Genomic DNA, 13082 nt, shown 5'->3' with positions numbered 1-13082 from the left:
CGGACCAGGGCTAGGACTGGGTCTGGGGGTTCCCGGAATTCGGCAGAAATTCCTACTGAGCGGGAGGGATGGGGGAGGTACAGCGGAGGGGTGGGGGGCCGCCGGAGGGGGTGGGAGAGGGTCCGGCCCACACTGCCCCTGGGCTGGGACTGGTCCCGCCGGCGCAGGGTAGCAGGAAACTCTCTGCACACTCACCGGACCTGGGCTAGGACTCAAGAACCAACCCTTTGATTCATTGATTTTTTGTATTTTTTAAGTCTCATTTGCATTAATTTCTATTCTTATTTTCATAATTTCTTCCCTTCATTGAGCTTTGACTTTGATTTGTTTTTCTTTTTCTAAAAGTTTGAGGTCCAGCATTAAGCTACTGATTTGAACTCATTCTGTTTTTCTGATATGAGAATTAAGCTCTATAAATTTCCTTCTTAGGACTGGATTTCATCTCATAAATTTCAGTACATTGTATCAGCATTATCATTTAAATATAGATACTGAGTAATACTCCATTGTATAAAAATACCACCTCTTTTTCATCCATTCCTCAGGTGATAGGCACCTTATATTTAAATGGACGCCACTTGAAGACATACTCATAAGTGAAACAAACCAGACCCACATGTGTAAATATCATATAGTCTCCCTAGTATAAGAACTCAAAGGAAGAAATAAAAATAGAAACTCATAACACATTTAAAAAGAAATTGAGAACTTGAGGATTAGACATCAAAGAGAGGGCAAGGAGAAAAGCTAGGAATCATGACAGGGCAAAGTCATACATTTATATGCACAAGATGGGCAAGGCAATGATCCTAAGAATCTGTAGCACGTTTTTGAAGCTAGCAGTTAATTGGTAGAATTCTCACCCTCACTAACTATATATGCTGATACCTGTGAACTAAGCAACTGCACTGAAGGTAGCAATGTGTAATGGTAGAGTCATGCTTGGAATGCCTGTCATTCTGGTCTTCTAAATACATATTTCTTGTCATGTCAAACCAATTACTTCCATACTGTCTCTCAAGTAAATGTTTGTTTTTTAAAAAAGGGTAGTAAATGAAAACAAGAGACAAAAAAAATGTCACAGGACTGTCCTGCTACCACACTGTATATGGTTAGATTTCTAAATTTCTGTGTAAAAATGTGTAACTGTTTATTCCTATTTTTTAAAATATGTTTTAATTTTTTTCTTCATATTCTGTAGGGACTTAAAGTTTAACATATCAATACTTGATGGAAAATACCTGTTCCATGTTATGCCTAAGATGTTTGATATTCAGACAGATAGTGAGGTTAAGCTTAACTGCCTATGTTGTAGGGTAATATTGATAAGCTTTTCTTTTGGATGGTTAACAACCTAAGTTTGCAGACCAAAATTAGAGAAAAAGAAAAGCTGCAAGGACAACCAACATTTTGACCCTAGCCTTCCAAGGTCAGTGAGGACGCAGGACATAGGAGAACCTATAGTGTAACATTATGTAACTCAGTTGTGTCCCAAATTTTCTGATCAAAGAGATTAGGGGAGCACAGAGGAATGTGATCAATGATGTAGAGTGTGCCTAAGGAGAGTCACATGGAGAGAAAACATTCTCTCAGGCTTCCACAGAGAGCAAATTGGTCAAGCAATGGCCGTGGCTCATCCAGATGGCTGACACTCACAAAAGATCTACAAACTGCGATATACGGTTTCAGGTTAAATCCTAAGGGGATTTGACTGACCTTATCAGATACAAAAGTTACATTTCTTGTTATATAGGTCTTGCTTTATCTTGGTTTTAACCATCCAGCAAAAAAGCATGAAAACGAAGTATAAAAAGTAAAGCCACATTAATATGCTGAGCTGTGAAAAGCTCAAGTCAACAACTTCTGACATTGCCAGTCTTAAGAAAACCCACTACTATTATGGACTACTGGACTCTATTGGGAGATTCTGCTGAATTCAAGCACCTACAATATTTAAATGACAATGGAAAGCCCTTCTCTGACAAAACTAACCAAAAAAGTAGGATAGAAACGAACAGCCCTTTTGTATCTGTATACTCAAAATAGTTAGGATAGACATACAGCTCCATTCTCTTAATTCAATGAATAGAGTTTTGTTCTAATAGTGTTTGAGACAGGATATCATCTGCATCTTGCACAATGAATAACCACTAAGATGACAATATGCAATGTATTAATTATTGAAAATGTGCCAGTCATCGGTTGTGAAACTGTCCCATTGATATTTGTTTCTCAATAAAATTATTTTAAAAAAGAGACTATTGCTCAGCCAAACATAGAATGAATTTACATCATTTGAATGAAAATGGACAGAACTAGAGATTGTCATGTTTATAAGCAGACTGAGAAAATCAGATACAGCATTGCATGTTTGATCTCATGGGAAGAATCTCAGGGCCAAAAAAACTAAACTGAAAGTAAAAAGAGTGATGACTTGAAGGTAGAAGGGAGAATAATACAGACAGGAAGGGAAGCAAGGATCAAAGAAAGAAAGTTCGAGGATCATAACTGGAGGAAAATCATCAAAATTTGTTTTATGGATAAACAAAAATGCCAAAATGAAACCCACTAGTGTATATAATGAACATGCACTAATAAAACTATCTCCACAGCAAAGTATAAGAGACAGATATTGTACAGGCCAGGGAGTTGAGGAGAGTGGGATGCAGTGATTTGTCCAAACTACTCAGTTGGGAAGATCCAGGTCACGACTTACCCAGGGTGCTTCCCATTACTCCTGCTGCAGCCTGGGGTTCCTGACCTACAACTCAGATATCTGCCACCTTTGCCCTTCACATGACATCCCAAAAGATGAGGCCGGAGTGCTCCAGGGAATGGCCATTAAGTCACAGTCGCTCCTCTTTCCCAGGTTCCCGTAGCATTGTCTATTTCTATGAGTTCCAGCATCCTCCCAGCTTCTGGAAAATCAGCAGGCCACCCTATGTGAAAGCTGACCATTTTGATGAGGTTCCCTTCATCTTTGGCTCGTCCTTCTGGGGTATCCCAGGTGAGTGTTCCCTGAAGGCATAGAGCTCTAGCTGGGCACCTGAGGACAGATTGCTCTCATGATCTAAATGAGAAAACAGAGGCTCAGAAAGGAAATGGGATCAGTCTCAACAGCTTATGCTGGAATGAGAGTGCAAGTCCTACCCCTCCAACCCATGTTCTTTCTTTCATGTCCCCACTCAGACATGGCCAACAGGGTGCACAATGAGACTGTCTCAAAGGTATACTGGTTTTGTGAATGACTTCTCAGTGTCACAAGAAAGGAGGGGACTTCTGGGACAGGAATGATTCCAGGATCAATTCAGCTAGATATTGGGATGGGGAAGGAACATGAGGCTAGAGGAAGGCCTGATACAGGGTATGCGGGGGAGGGGAGGAGCAGGTTTGGGGTACCAGAGTGAGGGTGCGGCTGGGTGGTGAGTGTGGTACGTGAACAGCAGCAGGGTGAGGTCAACCAGGACTGGTCCCCTGTCCACTTTCTCTTTGCAGTGAACTTCACAGAGGAGGAGAAGCTTCTGAACAGTAGGATGGTGAAGTATTGGGCCAACTTTGCCAGAAATGGGTGAGATGCTAAACCTTCTTCAACCTCCCTGGGGGACTTGAACCTATCAGGGATTCTCATGTCTGTGTTGACCTCAGCGTATATGTCCTAAACACATGATAACACCTCTAGCAACAGGACCTATATGGATATAATGAGGGGCCTGGTCAGCATAAATCCCTCATGCCTGTCTGGCTGACCTGGAAGGTGGGCTGCAGAGTTGTGGTTCAGTCAATCCCTGCGTCTGAGGGAGTGAGGAAACAGGACCAGGTGACCTGCTCACATGGAATGGACACTAGCAGCAGGCCCTTTGTTCTCTGTATGTGGAATTCTTCTCATCAGTGGTCTCTTGGCTTAATAGGCTGCACCACCTGACACCAGTCTGGGCATTAGGGTCTGAGCCGTGCAGGTTTCAGACTGATCTCTTCCTCCACTGGGTGAGTGTGTTCACAGGAACCCCAATGGCGAGGACCTTCTCTATTGGCCTGCACTGGACCAGGAGGAGCAGTACCTACAGCTGGACCTCCAGCCTTCCGTGGGCCATGCCCTGAAGGCCTCTAGGCTGAAGTTCTGGACAGAGACGCTGCCTCGCGAGTTGGGGGCTGCCCAGGAGAACCAGGCAGGCCCTTTGTGGCCTGTACCCCTAAGTCTGCTGCTATTTTCATTGAGTCTGCACACACTGTGAGGGCCACGCCTGTAAGAGATCTGCATAATCACTGGATCTGCCAAGAGGTTGATTTGGGAGGTATTTCTTCTAAGTATAATTGGGGTTCTGAAGATCCACATATGTCTAGCAGAAGCAAATCCTGTCCCCTGTCTCCCTGAGAGTCTTTCCATTGAGTGGATTCTGTCCTGCAGAATTCTCTTTGAATTCTCCTGATTCCCTCAAGATTCTTCACATGTCCTCATTATCATGTGTTTAATTTTTCCTCTCACCTCATTGTTGTCCCTCAACTTCTTTGGCCCCTCCAATAAATGCCTGTCATATATTTTTGTGTCCTTGTACATGGGAGCCATTCTGTGGCCAATCTATCTGTTTATTCTCCCAAAGATTTTTCTTTTTTTGTATTTAGTACATACCATCATGCCCAGTCTCAATCCCTGACTCAGCATGCCCCAAAGGAAGGGCAGGCACAGCACACAGGGGAATCAAACCCGTGCTGCTGTGTCTGCTAAGCAGGCACTTTAATCTGCTGAGCTATTTAGCCGGCCCTCCCAAAGAACTTTCTCTGGGTCATTAAAGTCTTGTCCCAGCCCTGGGACTCCAATCATTCTACTTCCTCTGTCTCTGACCCACTTTCTTCCAAGACACTGGCTGCCCATGGAAAAAGTCTTTCCATCGAGCCTTTTTATCAAGATGGTGCTGCAGGCAAAAAAGGAAGCCCCTGTGAGGCCGGGGAGATAGCTCAGTAGAATAAGTGCTTGCTTGGCAAGTACACGGTCCTGAGTTCAATCCCTGGTACCGAAAAAAAAAAGGGAGCCCCTGGCCCTCCCAAAGCTGAAGCCAAAGCAAAAGCTTTGAAGGCCAAGAAGGCCATGCTGAAAGGCATCCACAGCCACAAAAAGAAGGTACTAACGTTGCCCACCTTCCACCGTCTCAAGACACTGCAGCTCTGGAGGCAGCCCAAATACCCTAGGAAGAGCGCCTCCAGGAGAAACAAGCTTGACCACTATGCCATCATTAAGTTCCCCCTGACCACAGAATCAGTCATGAAAAAGATCGAGGACAAGAACACACTCCTGTTCATTGTGGATGTCAAAGCCAATAAGCACCAAATCAAACAAGCTGTAAAGAAACTCTATGACATCGATGTTGCCAAGGTCAATAACCTAACCAGGCCTGATGAAGAGAAGAAGGAATATGTTCAGTTGGCTTCTGATTATGATGCATTAGATGTTGCCAACAAAATTTAGATCATCTAAACTGAGTCCAGCTGGCTAATGCTAAATATATACTTTTTTTCCTCAGTTAAAAAAAACAACAATCTTTCCATTATCTTAATAGTGTACTAATGAAAAGATGGACATGCCTGTATTACCCCCCGTGGCCGCCAGGTGGCAGACAAAGATTAAATTATTCCAGTCATAGGAATAGCCATTCCTTCAGAGGAAGAGCCATTCCTTCAGTGTCCCGTGACTGAGGCATGAACACTTTCGGTGTGTCCTGAAGGTGTTACGCAGCGCTTTTTGCAAACATGCGTGTGTATGCTTTTCATTTCTGCAAGTGCACAAAGCAGTCCCTTGAGATAAGATCTTTTGGTGTCTCTTTTACTTTAGTGCTTAAGAGCTTTATCATAAAATAATGTGTATACAACTCCGTTCACCCGTTTTAGCTGCATAGTTATGTAAATGTAAATAAATATCTGCAAAGTCCAACCACCAGCACACCACATCAAAATGCTTTTTCACTGCAAAACCTTTCCTCACGGCCCTGTACCTTCATCACTGCCCTCCAGCTCGCTACCTGGCAATGTCCTAGCTGGCTTTTCTTGCTAGCCATTGCTTAGTGGGTAATATCATGTAAGAGGAGTCCTGGGTGACTGGCTCTGTCATTTGTCATAGATCTTAAGATTCAAGCAGAACTTCCTTCCTTCCATTGGTGGTGGCATTTCATGTGACAAGACCCCGCACATCTCAACTCTCTACCATGACTGTATGATTTCACATTCTCACCAACCACACATGACAGGGCCAGTTCTGCCACATCTTCACCAGGAATTGGACTTGATTGGCCATAAATTTTATTCTATTTAGTAGATGGGTAGTGACATCACATTGCTAGAGTTTCCCTGGATGATGAGGAGGAGGATAATGATGATGATGATGAGGATGATGATGATGATCATTTTGCCGGTGCTCCCACCTTCCTCTATATTTCTCTGTGCTTCTCACTGTGTGTCTTTCTTTTTTTTTTGTTTCACTATATATGCAAATTTTCAGTACCAATGCACAACCATCCTGAGTGCTTTTTTTTTTTTTTTTTTTTTTTTTTTTTTTGTATTTTAGGGAAGGGTCTACAGGGTGTTCGGGGTCTCACTACTATGTTGGATTCGTAGTGATGAACCTGTTTACAGCCTCCCAAGAGCTGGGATTATAGGTGCGCACCTGTTGCGCGCGGCCTTGCCAGCAAGGAAGACGCGACCACTGGTTGTGTCTGCGCAGCTTTTATTGCCCTGTTACATCAGCCTTCTTCCCCCTCGAGGCCCCTGCTCTTAGCTTATAAATCTCAGGGCTTCCAACCATGGGGCACCACGTGTGTACCGTCCATTGGTCCAGGTACGCGGAAGCAACGCATTAGCCCAAGCCTTGGCCTTTTATGGAGTTGTTGATTACCAGGAGCGCTCACCCCCTGAGGGGGTGGAAGGCGGAAACCGGCGCCATCCTAGGGCGCGGCTACACACAGCTCCCTACACGCACCACCATGCCAAGTCTCATTCACCTTCTCAGTATGCCTCGGGGCTGGGTCCAGCGTTGCAGGCCTAAGGATTGAACCCCGTCCCCTGCACCTGCTTGCAGGTGCTTTCATCCTGAGCTATTTGGCCAGCCCTCTGAGTGCTTTTTACATTTTGCACTGTTACTATTACCTTGGCCATGACCAGAGTTTTATTAAGATGATGCACTAGTGGGGAAGCATATCAGGACAGTAGCTGTGGACAGTGGTGTTGCGATTAGGAAGGTCACTGTACTGGCTGTCTAACATCTAGAAGTTTAGACCATGATCCTAAGCTGGGAAAAGGTGTGGATCTCTCAGCAGTCACAGCCCAGCAATTCATTAGGTAAGAGACAAAGAGAGAGAGAGAGAGAGAGAGAGAGAGAGAGAGAGAGAGAGAGAGAGAGACTAAAGGGCAGAGAGGGAATCTGGCTGTCCAAGAAGCTCAGAACAGCAGGAGTTGGATGTGTAGAATGAAATCAATAACTGGCCCTTCTGACTGGTAGAGCTCATGAAGCCCTGTCACCTGCTCTGTGCTGACTACTCCAGCTGATCCAGCAATGGCCCTAATGAGTGCCTACATGGGCTGCTTGGCACACTGGGCTTGGGGAGCCTGAGCTCGCTAGAGGCTGTATACAGAGACCGTGGCTGGTTTTCAGTGGGCACTAGAGGCTGCCTGAGGTTGAGCCTAGATCACTTCCTCTGGGAGTCAGGCTGCTACCTGCTTCTATCTTGGCTGTGTCCTGGAAGGATTGTCTGACCCAGAGTCTCCTGGATGTGTGTCTGTCTTCAGGAGATACCACAGTTCTGGTGGATCCCTGTGCAGTCCACAGAAGTTCTGTAAAATTATTGTCAAGTGAACAAATGACACTATGATGTATCTTTTGGGACAGAGCCTTGGAGAAAGAGGTGTGAACCCTCAGGGCTAAAACTGTACACAGTGTGCTTCCATGAAACAGCCATGATAGAGTAGGGAGACCCATAAAATTTGTAAGATCAGGACTACAAGGGAATGAGACTAAAATGAACCAGTTGAGAATGAGTTCTGCAGGCCAGAGGACCTTTGAGGAGGTTGCAGTTATGTTCACAGCTCTCTGAGTTTGCTCTATCTGTTCCCTTGAGCTCCATCAGAATTCAATGCAATTTTCTACCTATAGAGATGCATTTTGCTAAACTTTAGAACAGAAGCGTCCCCAAAAGCATCATCTGTTTAAAAGGGATTAGATCGCAGGGGTGCTAGAGCTGACTTGCTTTTGGGAAGTGGTGCGTGGTCAGAGGAAGTGGGCCACTGGGGATGTGACCTTAAGGGTCTGTCTCCCTCCCAGGATGCTCCATTCTCATCCTATATTTTGGCCCTCGTCACAACGGCAGCTTTTCTCTCCCCAAGCCCTTCCACCAGCCTGTTTCTGCATTGGATCCACCTGAACCTGGCTGAAATTCTGAAAGTAAGAGTCAAAATAAATATCTCCTCCTTTATTTGTGGGTGTCAGGTATTGTGAGTGGGAAAGCGAAGGAAGCAGTCCTTCTGCCTCTTCGGAGCAGCGCTCTTCTGCTCTCTCATTAAAGCTTCTAGCTCTGTCCTCTTGACCTCCTAGTGTCGCTATGAACCTACAACTGAAAAGTAAGTAGATATAGCAACTCTTGGCTTAAAGAGAGGGTTTCTGGTGTCACCCAGCACCTACAGCAGTCGCTATGCCAACTGACAGGGTCAGGCACTATTGGTCAAGAAGAAGTATATGTTCTTATAACTATGGACTCTTACAGATGAGTTTCCCTGAGTCTGGTCTTTGGATGAGGGCCATCCCACTGTTCTGTGAAAACTTAACCTCCCTTCATCATTGCCGCACCTGTGGGGGTACTTCTCCCCGTGCATGGCTGAATTTGGTACAGGGAAAAGTGGTGACTGTCAGCTCTTGCTGCCAGTGTTTCTCCCAGAATCTGCTAAATGTGAGAATTTCTTATTTTCAGGAAGAACAGGGAGGGGGTGGGGAGGGATCTTAGGGTCTCAACGAACTAAGGTCCTTCTGGAAGTCTGTGCTCCATTCCAACTTCCCCAGAGCCTATGGCCTCTGCCTTGCTTGGCAGGGACATTATGGAAGGAAGTTGGGAAGAAATTTGTTTTGCAAGAAGGTTGGAAATGGTCTGGAGATATACCCCAGGGATACAGCCATTGCCCAGCATGCATGAGGCCATGGGTTCAAGTTCAGCATTTGGGAGAGAGGAAGAGGACACAGGAAAGAGGAGAGAAAAGACATGAAAGAAGAGCAGAAGGAGGAGGATGTGGAGGAGAAAAAGAAGCCCACACTGCAGGGTCCCTGTCCTGAAGCCTGCTTAATCTACCATCCCTCACCTAAATATTGCCTTGTTTGTTTTGGTGACCTGTCAATGGAGAGCACCCTGGGGATAATTAAGAACCCAGATTTTCAAAGCCTAGTTTTAGGAGATGATGGGAGCTTCATGTCCGTGGTCCCTGCACTCCAGGTAGCACATTCGCAGCATGACTACATCTGAAACTGGGGTCTGACTGCCTAGGGAGCAGCTCAAAGCTGTGGAGAACAAATGAGGTCTCGGGAATCCAGGTCCACACTGATGTCTCTGTTGGGTATGTGGTGCCAGGCACGCCATGCTCCATCTCTCAGCAAATTCTCATTGCTAGAGGAAGACAGACATCTCCCCCATTGTACCAGGCAGTGCCAGAAACATGTGCCCTCAATGGAAGTGCCGGAGTCTCTCCATATTAGTCTTGGGCACATCTGGATTCACTCTGGGATTTCCAAGCAGCATGAGCCTCCACCTGCTGCCTGGATGCAGTCCCAGGGATTCCGGAAAATACATCAGGTGACAAGCATTGTTCCCCAGTCCACAGGAATCCATTATAGGAACCTCAGAAATGAGGTCCACACTTTCCTGGGTCCAGTTTCAATATCTGCCACCAACGGGGGAAGGTTTGGAATTGGTCTGTAAGGAGAGTGAACCCCCTGAACCAAGACTGAACCCCTTGAACTGAGAGTGAACGCCCTGAACCGAGTAATCTTCATACAAACTCACAGATTATAATAAAGAGGAGTAAAATGACTGTGCCTTGTAAGATTGGAGACTCCTAGCCTTACGAGAAAACACATGCCAATGCATGGGATTTTCTTTCTCTACTATTGTCCTTTTCCATTTTGTTGGACTTGTTTTCCTCATCTATTTGTTCATTTTTTTAAGGTTTATTTTCACTAGGTGAAAGTTGGAGTTTTACCACATATTTTCTCTTCCTCTCTTTAAATATTGTTTTGTTTTGTTTGTTTGAATAAGCCCTCTTTATTTCTCTCTCTCTCTCTCTCTCCCTCTCTCTCTCTCTCCCCTCTGTTTCTCTCTCTCCTTCTCTCTCTTTGTCTCTCTGTCTCTGTCTCTCTGTCTCTCTCTCTGTCTGTCTCTCTCTTTGTCTCTCTCTGTCTCTGTCTCTCTCTGTCTCTCTGTCTCTCTGTCTCTGTCTCTCTTTGTCTCTCTCTGTCTCTGTCTCTCTGTCTCTCTCTCTCTGTCTGTCTGTCTCTCTCTTTGTCTCTCTCTGTCTCTGTCTCTGTCTCTCTCTCTGTCTCTGTCTGTCTCTCTCTCTCTGTTTCTCACTCTCTCTCTTTCTGTTCTCCAACTTGTTTCCTTAGGAACATTCCTCTACATTAATAGGCTGCCCTTTCACGTATCCTTTCCCCAGGGGGTCTTCTCTATTACCATCATGTAACGCTATTACTTTCCCTTTACTCTTCTTTAACAGGACTTTTATATCAATCTTATCACACACTTCACATCTTCCCTTGCTTTATTTTTCATAACCTATTTTTTCACTTTTTACTTCACTTTTCCATACCTGTACCTTATTCCCTTATGAATCTGTAGGTAGGTAACTGAATCTCCCTATTGCTGAATACCACTCTAAGGTGAAAGAGGCAAAATTACACTACTGAGTGGATATTTATTGCATATAATTTTCTGATGTGTCTTAGATTTTTGTAATATAGCTATAGATATTTACCTAGGTGAAAGATGGCAAAGTATTAACTGTTAGAGCTTGTCATTATCTAGTTTATATTTGATGCTACTGTTGTTAGGGATTGTACTATCTTAGTCAAGGTGACGTGGCTGTTGTAAACATCTGATCTTTCTTGCACACCACTATCTAGATTTTCATAGACAATATTACAGTTAAGTACCAAAGAATTGTGTGGTAGGCTAAATAGGCTGTACTTTTTCACTCCTAATAAACAAAGTAAGGTCCTACAAGAGACACAAAGGCCCAAAGTCAGGTATACCTAGAAGACGCCTTGGCAAAGTGGTCATTACCAAGAGATGTCTCATTAAGTGAGGCATATAGGACTCTAATTATCCATGATCAGAAAAACACTACACCAAGGTTGTTGTAGTCAAGATTACAGAAATTCAACACAAGGACAAAATCCTAAATGCTAATTTTTTAGAAAAAAGAAAACAAATCACCAATAACAGAAAACCCATCATGGTTATAGTAGACTTCTCAGCAGAACCCTTTAAGTCAGGAGAGCTTGGAGTGAAGTCATTCCGGAGGTAAAAGAAAACAACCTCCAAGGCAGATTGATGAGCCCAATTTGTTATCTTTCAAAATTGATGGAGAGATGAGATACTTCCATGAAAAGCAACATCTGAAGAAACACATGAGCACCAATCTAGTACTCCAAAAATTCTGAAGGATAGTCTAGAAAGAGACAATAAAGACAATGTTTTTAAGAATCTCAGTAGAATAAATCCAGGCAAGTCCAGCAATTATATATAAGGCTAAAGCAAGAAATCAGCAACAAGAAAGATAGTATAATGACTAGGGTGAGTCATTACCTGTCACTTTTGAGCATACATGTGAATAGTCTCAGTTCCCTAATACACACAAAAAACTTACCTGACCTGACAGAATGCATGAAGAAACAGTATCCAGCGATGTGCTGCATACAAGAAACACACTTAATTCAAAAAGAAACTGATAGACTGAAAGTCCTCTTGCAGCAGGAACCCCCAAAAACAGAAATACCAATTCTAATTTCAGACAAAGTAAATCAGAAGAGACAGAAAAGGTCAGTGCATACTTGTTAGGGGCACAAACCAACAGGAAGAAACAACAATCATAAATATATCTGTACCAAATACTGCCAAACCAACTAGATAAAACAAACATGAATACAGCAATACCTTGCTTACAAATTTGCCTTCTCATAAAGCATCTGTTTTGTAAACAGAAGCATTCAAAAAAATTTTGCTTCCCTTCATGCACTCTGCATCTGGTGACATGGCATCTTATATGGAAATCTGATGCAATTCAAGACCAATTCAGTTTGGGACCTGAAATGAAGAACAAATAATTTTGTGAACTGAAGTACCATTGTAGATATGAAGAATCAGATTAACACTAATAAAATTGTAATACGGGACTCGAACACCCCACTATCACAAAAAATCAACTACAGAAAAAATCCACAAAGAAATATCAGAGCTGAACCAAATCTAGGAACAAATGGGCTGAGTAGATATCTATAGAGTGTTCCGCCCAACCACAACAGAAAACATTCTTCTCAGCAGCACATGGTCCTTTCTCCATAGTGGACTAAATACGAGCTCATAGAACATGCTTAATTCAAAGCAAAGAAATTAAAATTACCCTCTATATATTATCAGGCCATAATGTAACGAAATTGAAAATATATGGTAAAAAAAGCCACAAAATCCGTACAAAAAGGCCCAGTGAGATAGCTCAGGGGACTAAGAGCAGGGCAAGGGCAGGGACCAACATTGATTTTTTTGTTTTGTTTTGTTTTTTAGGTTTTTAAATTTTTTTTATTTTTTATTTATTTTTATTTTTATTTTTTATTTTTGTACAGGGGATCAAACTTGAGGCCTGGCATTTTCCAGGCTGGTGCCTAAGCTGCTGAGCTATTTCTCCTGTTCAACAGGAGGAGCCTTCAGGATGAAGGGCACAGATTCACCTCTCTGCTTCTGTCAAGCTGTCCTCTTCAGCAGCAGCAAAGGTAGCTGCCATCCCCATCTCTCAGACCTCACAGGAAACCACCTTAGAGAAGTGCTCTCAGGTTCTCTGATGCCAAT

The 13082-nt window shown here is 43.7% G+C and overlaps 1 protein-coding gene and 1 pseudogene across 2 annotated transcripts in view; both read left to right on the top strand.

Moving 5' to 3' along the window:
• Positions 1-4552, top strand: part of LOC101588159 — a 24653-nt pseudogene extending 20101 nt beyond the window's left edge.
• LOC101581730 (cocaine esterase-like) overlaps positions 1-13082 on the top strand; it is a 321818-nt gene that overhangs the window by 58596 nt on the left and 250140 nt on the right. The window lies entirely within an intron of this gene.

The sequence above is a fragment of the Octodon degus genome, unplaced genomic scaffold, assembly GCF_000260255.1.
Source record: "Octodon degus isolate 3935 unplaced genomic scaffold, OctDeg1.0 scaffold00011, whole genome shotgun sequence".
Classification (NCBI taxonomy): domain Eukaryota; kingdom Metazoa; phylum Chordata; class Mammalia; order Rodentia; family Octodontidae; genus Octodon; species Octodon degus.
This window is presented reverse-complemented; position numbering and strand designations above follow the sequence as displayed.